Source organism: Octodon degus, unplaced genomic scaffold (assembly GCF_000260255.1).
Source record: "Octodon degus isolate 3935 unplaced genomic scaffold, OctDeg1.0 scaffold00002, whole genome shotgun sequence".
In the NCBI taxonomy this organism is placed as follows: Eukaryota; Metazoa; Chordata; class Mammalia; order Rodentia; family Octodontidae; genus Octodon; species Octodon degus.
In genome coordinates this window covers 14,935,363-14,942,232 of record NW_004524578.1, presented here as the reverse complement: position 1 = coordinate 14,942,232, position 6,870 = coordinate 14,935,363, and positions in this window count along the sequence as shown.

Below are 6,870 nucleotides of genomic sequence, written 5' to 3'. Positions count from 1 at the left end.
AGCAGGAGCACACAGCTGTGTGGCCCCAGTAGCGGGGCCCTGACCTTGGCTCTCGGGCAGTGCAGGGAAGCAGTGCCTGCCAGAGGGCTGATGGGAGAGCCTCACTATGCCCTGCCTCCCTCCCCAGGGCTCGCATCTCTGGTGCTCCTTGGCGGCCAGAAGGCCATAAACTACACCTGGGCAGAAGTGCTTCAGGTACCGGAGGGTACAACGTGGTCACTGATCTGTGAAATTGAACAGCCTTCTGGAGTGAGTGGGTCTCTCAGGTCTGGGCAGTGGAAGCAGGTGTTGGCCTGCAGTTAGCCTGCTGTGAATATCCCGGACAGCGAGGAAAGGTGGCTTTCTTCCCAGCAGTGGAAGCCCAGGCTCTGTCCTCTGTCATGGCCACCAAGGCCCCTGTGCTCCTCTCATCTGTCTGCATCCCACGTGTGGAGGGGGAGGAGAGGAAGTGACGCTCAGGGCCCTTTTAGGGCTTCACCCAGAACTTGCAGCGCTGTACCCTCCCGAGGTCTGGTACGCAGTGCCACCTACACATGGCCTCCAGGGAGGCTGCAGAGTGCTGGGCTAGGACTCCAGAAGGGATACCAGGACAGCAGTAGCCTCTGCCTCACACCTGGCTGGGGCTGCGAGGGGCCGACTCCCTCTGCTGTGGAAGCTGGTGGGGCTGTGGGCCCCTTCGAGAGCCTGGTGCTCTGCCTGTAGCATCTGCTCAGCCCCTGGACATGCTGGCCACAGGCCCGGGCTTTGCTGCTTTAGCTCTCGCAGGGACACGGAAGGTGGGCATTCTTGATCCGCTGCTGAGGCTGGAGTGACTGGGAAAGTTTGCAGCCGTGGAAGATGCCATGGTGCCGTCAGCAGGAGGTGGCCAGCCCTGGGTCTGCTGTCAGGTGTGTGTGGACGCCAGCAGCATCTTTGATTTGTGCTGCGTGGTGGCGGGGTCAACAGGTGTGGACGGCAGGTTCTGTGAGGGACAAACAGCCTGGCCTCTGGAGAGCCCTCGCACTGCAGGAGTGGCCAGTGGCTGCAAGGGCACACTGTCCTCCCCGCCCCAAGGGCGGCCTGCACAGGAAAGGAGCTGTGTACCGCACCAGGAGCCTCACCGTCTTGGTGTGGGGCGGTTTCCCAGAACCTGGTTCCCAAGCTGGCCTTTGGCACTATCCTGGACTGGGGGCAGAATGCGGGAACAAGGACAGCCTTCTCTAGCCCTTAGCATCGCCGTTGTCCTGCCTGAGGACACCCGAGCAAGAAAGGGTGGCAGGTGTTGTGGCAGTTTCATTCAAAGGGCGCCTCCTCTCCGCGGAGCGTCGAACCCACATGCGTCAAACCAGCCACCTGTATCTGCGGTCAGGGCTCAGCACCGCAGCTGTAAATGCTAATGACAAGGAAGGACCCTCTTAACAAGCAATTGTCGCTCAGGACCTTGCTCTTGCCAGGCAGGTGCTTATGCCACTGAGCTGTCTCACCAGCCCCAAGCAATTGTCTCTAAGGAGCCCACATAGCGCAACGGCAAAGCACCTTTGATTCTTCTCATTGCCTGTGAGATTTCCATGCCCACCACCAAGCCCGGCCCACCTGATCCCGGGATCCTGCCACGCCCCCTACAACTAGCCCTGCCCTGCGTGTTCCCCTCCCCCCGAGGCCCTGGGCCCTTGGTGCTCCATGTCTTGCTCTGTCTGGTGGTCCCAGTGGCTGCTTCCTTGAGTGCTGTGGGGCACAGGGGTAGTGGGCAGCCGACTGCCCTGGAGAGGCAGGAGCTGCGCAGGGTGACACTCCCAGGCGGTGTGCACTGAATACTTAGCTTATGAAGCCACACACTGAACACTTACTGCCTAGTGACTGCAGAGACAGCGAGGCCCTGTAACACATGGAACTCAGACTTGCAGTCTCCAGGTGGGTGTGAGGATCTGTTTGTATTGTTTAATGTACCGGGTTTCTGTTGTTCAGGTGGCGCTAGCAGATCTCTGGGTTCTCTTGACGGACCCCTTGCTGAGTTCTGAGCCTGTGGTTACCCTGCCTGGGTGATGCTTGGTAGTACAGGCTGTGCTTAGCAGGTGCAGGCTCTGGGTTGAATCTGCAGCACCAAAAATGTCAGAGCACTCCCTGGCGAGAGCACAGGGTCTCCCAGCTGGCCGAGGGCCAGGGAACAACAGTGGTCAGGAAGCAGTGTCCTGCAGCTGGCAGGAGGACACAGGACAGAGCGGGCGGCAGAGGAAGCCCGGGCTGCAGGCAGAGGTGGGATCCAGGGCCACCAGGGTGCAGGTGCAGTGGCCTTGTTTGGAGGGCAGTGCCAGCCCCAGGCCTGAGAGGGACAGAGGCGGGCTAGAGACCCACCTGTGCAGTGGCCGGCTCCTCCTTCCCCCTTAGGTGCTTGAGTGGGGTCCTGTGCTCAGGAGCCAGCCCCCACCACCTTCTTCCAGCCGGGAGAGTTGTGGGAGCACACAGGGCTCCTCCAGGCTGTGGACCTCTGGGGGCCCTTCTGGCTGGCAGCCCTTCTGCTGGCTGCAGAGCGCTGCTTCTAGGGGCAGAGTGCTTGCCAAGCCTGTTGGGCGACCTGAGTGTCCTGTGTGCTTTGGCGATGGCAGCCACAGAGGGCAGCAGCCCATTTTCCAGCCTGGGGCTGAGGCTCAAAGGGATGCTTGGGGCGGCCAGAGCCTGGTGCTGGGCAGGGCCCCCGGGTGGGGTCAGCCCCTGTCGGCCCTGGCTTGCATTCTGCACTGGCTCAGCCGGCAGTGCGCTTCTGCTGTCCCATGCGGACAGTGTGACCGTGCAGCAGCCCCCACCACGGCACAGTCTCCCTGTATGTGTCTGTGGAGAGGCACTTAGGCTCTTGGGGCACGGCTGCCATATCTGTGGAGGAGGATGAGTGGTCACTGCGGTAGATCTTATGGGAATTGAGTGAGTTAAGGACCCACTTAGAGTCCTGTGAGCAGGGCCTAGTACCTAGGAAACCATCAACAGCTGCGAGGCGCTGTGTGCTTGCTTGACCAAGCACGGTGACTTTCACTGTGGCCCCAGATCTTCCTCCACCCGGTGACCACCTGTGAGCCCTGCTCTTGGTTTGTATGTTGGTGGTTTAACTTGCACGGCTGTGCACATCTTTGGATGAAGTGCTTTTTTCTTCTTTGTTTTGAGCCTTTGGAGCTCACGGTGGGCTGTGAGGTCAACCCGCACTCTGCTCTTAACAGGAGAAACTGCAAGAGACCGTGGTGCGGTCCAAGGGCAGCGCCTCTAGCAGGCAAGACCAGCTTTGCAGCCAGCAGGCGTGGCTGTGACTCAGGGGTCCCCAACTGCCCTGCCCCCCAAGAGGAAGTGCTAAGACTGTTTCCTTTTTTAAAAAAGCAAGAAATAACAATAAAACAGAATTTCAAAACATGCTAGTAGAAGAATAACAATAATCAACACATTGCATGTTGTTATATTCACAGTAGTTATTCAGAATACAAGATCTAGGCAGGAAACATTGTTCAGAAAATTACTAGCACAAAACTTTCCCTTCTGAACCCAGATAAGTCAGCTCCATAACTACCTTAGCTGTCATGTCTAGTATACCTTTTCTTTTCTCCCATCACAGTTTCTCTCTTGTTAAGTTTCTTCCCTATTCACAATATCTATTGTACCTTTTGGATTTCTTTCTTTTTTTTTTTTTTTTTGTACTAGGAATCGAACTCTGGACCTTGTGCTTGCCAGGCAGGCATATCATACCTTTTGGATCTTGCTCATTCCTTAAGATTCTCACACTAGTTAGACAATACAGGGTCTACACAGGAGGGTCTGCTTTATTTCACGTATGAGTATGGTCTCAAGTGGCATCCATTTACCTATAAAGATCTCAAATTTATCTTTCCTAATGGCTAAGTAGTACTCCATTATATAAAAAGACCGCATCTTTTTTTATCTCAGTCCTCAGTTGATGGCCATCTGGGTTGTTTCCAAGATTTAGCTGTGACAAACTGTGCTGCTATACACCTGGGTGCACATATATCACTGTGGTATGATTTCAGTTCTGAGAAGATGCTCGGGGAAAAGCTAGGTTGAATGGGACCTCTGATTGTAGTTTTTAGGGAAATCTCCACACTGGTTTCCATGGTAGCTGTACCGTCTGCACTCCAACCATGGATCAGGGTTCCTTTTTTTCCCCACAGCCCCGCCAGAATCTGTAACTTGAAATCAATGACAGAAGGAATCACAAAAATTATACTAACTCATGGAAATTACACAATGCGCTTCTGAACAACCAGTGGATCCGGAGGAAGTTAAGCACAAAATTGTCCAGTCTGTACAATTGAACAATAATGCTGATAGAACATGACAAAACTTAGGGGATGCGATGAAAACAGTCCACAAGAGAAACTCATTGTTAGAACTGTCACACCAGGAAAACAGAACAAGCTCAAATAAGCAGCCTAATGTTGAACCTCAAACTTCTAGAAAAAGAACAGATCAAACTCAAAGCTCATACAAGGCCAGGGAGGAAAAAGAGCAGAAATTAATGCAATTGAGACTAAAACTCCAGAGAACCAATAATTGAAAAGTTGTTTCTTTGGGCCAGAGAGATGGCTCAGTGGAATATGTGCTTCCCTGGCAAGCGCAAGGGCCTGAGTTCAACCCCCAGTTCCACCCCCCAAAATTGAAAAGTTGTTTCTTTGAAAGAATAAAATTGATAAACCATTTGACAACTTCATCAAAGAGAGGAAAGAAAAAGCACAAATTCAAGCAGTGAAGAATAGAAAGGGAAATTACAATAGATCCAAGAGAAGTTCAGAACATCATCAATACCTGCTATGAGAACCTGCATTCTAATAACATGGAAAGCAGAGAAAAGATTACTGGACACAATCCAGTTGCCAAAACTAAGCCAAGATATAAATGCCTGTGATCCCCGCACTCAGGAGGTTGAGGCAGGAGGATCGCTGGGTTTGGGGCCAGCCCAGGGCTACAAAGTGAGCACAAGGCCAACCTGAACTGCATAGTGAGACCCTGTCTCAAAAAGAAGGTAGAAAAATTCTAAATAACCCAATATCGGCCAATGAGCCTGAGACTGTATGCGTCAGAGAAGTCAAGTTCCAGCTTGGAGGGGTGATTGCGGGACTGGATGAGAAGATGTGAGATGTGCGTTTCGTGTCGTGGGAAGCAGTGTTGGCCTGGCATGGGTCTGGCGTAAGGAGGTGGCATGAGCTGAGACACAGGTCCTTAGGGTGCTGAGCTTGGCCCTGGAGCAGGCAGGGAGTTTGGGCCTCACTTGGAACCAACCCAGAGCTTGTCCTTGTCCAGCCTGTGCCCTCGGTGTGCCTGGTGCCAACCCACTGAGGCCAGGCGCTGCCTTCAGAGGGAGGCGCGGTGGGCCGCAGCAGGTCCCCAGAGCAGCGTCAGCTTTCCCTTCTCACAGGCCCCTCCTAGTGCCACCACACGGGCACTTGGGGACTTGGTAAACCTGCAGACCAGGGCCCACGCCGTTGTGTGCCAGGTCCTACACTGTCACACGTTTGCACTTGGTGACACTTTAAGGTCAGGATGGAGTCGCCATGCCGAAAAGGAGCTGCAGCTGGAGCAGGCCTGAGGTCCTGAGGCTGAGGAAGCCCTGCTCCGGGGCTGGGGCCTGCTGTGTGCTCTGCGGTGGCAGAGCGGCAGGGGCGCCTCTGAGATGCTCATTGCCTGAGTCCCTGCGTTGGGCTGGGTCAAGCTGGGTGACTTTGCGCCCTTCCTTCAGCTGAGGGAGAGCTTCCAGGTGCCCTTGTGCTGCGTGATCAATTAAGCAGCCTAATCACCAATGTGCCAGCGAGCTCTGTGCAGTTGGCTGTCTTTTCCCCTGCGGTGCGGCAAGCCAGACCTTCCTGCTGGTGACAGTCCCTATGAGATCAATGTTGGGGGGTCCCCTCAGCCCCAAGCTCCAGGGAGATTTGTCCCTGCTGCACTGCTCAGGCCCTGGGGCTGCTATTCCTGGCCCCAGGGGGACCACAACAGAAGAGATACTTCCTGTCAGCGGTGCTACAGTCAGGGCTCTAAGGAACAGCATGACAGCCCCATGCGGGTGGTAGCGCCAAGGACAGCAGAGCCCTGGGAGCCGAAGCCACATGGCCCTCGAAGCTGGGTGTGTCTGATGCAGGAGCTCCGTTAAGCACAGACCTGGGTTTAGAGGCAACCAGGCCTCCGGTCTGTCTGGCAGTGAGGCTCAGTCTCCGCATCCCCAGCCAGCAGCCAGTGCGCTGTCGGAGACGGGGCCGGAGACCAGGGCTGCTGCCACTCTTCAGTGAGATTTTAAAATGAGAATTGAAGTGGCACCAAAAAGTCTCGTGACAGCAGCGTGTGGCTATGACTATGGGCGCCAGGTGTCCTGGCTTGCTGCCGCTCCCAGTGGCCAGCAGCAGGCAGCACTCCTGCCATGCTCGCCCCTTCTCCTCCAGGGCTGAGCCCTGCTGGGGTCGGGTGCTGTGCTCGGCGGGCCTGGACGCTGTCCTCAGTTCGTGCCGGGCAGCATGGCAGGACCGGCTGGGTCCAGACGCAACTCTGCTTGGAGAAACCTTCCCCTCGACTTCCAAGTCATTTGTTTAAAAATACTAACAGTGTTACGGTAAGGACTGAACTGAATAGGATAAAGAGGTGACGAGGTTTCTGTTAACAAAGTTTTCCTTTGTCCCTTGAGTGCCCAATTGAGGGAGGGACAGTGTGTGAGACGACAATAGTAACTAGGAGGACAAGCAGCCCAGCTCCTTGGAGGCGGCAAGGGATCTCCATTAGAAACGCTTGTTTCCCTTTTAGCCTTGGAGCCAGCAAGCCCAAGACTGATCTCCTCCAACGTGGTATCTTGCCGCCTGTTGGCACAAGTGCTTTGTTTTTATTCAGTGGCCCATTTTCCACTTTCTGAGCCACCCG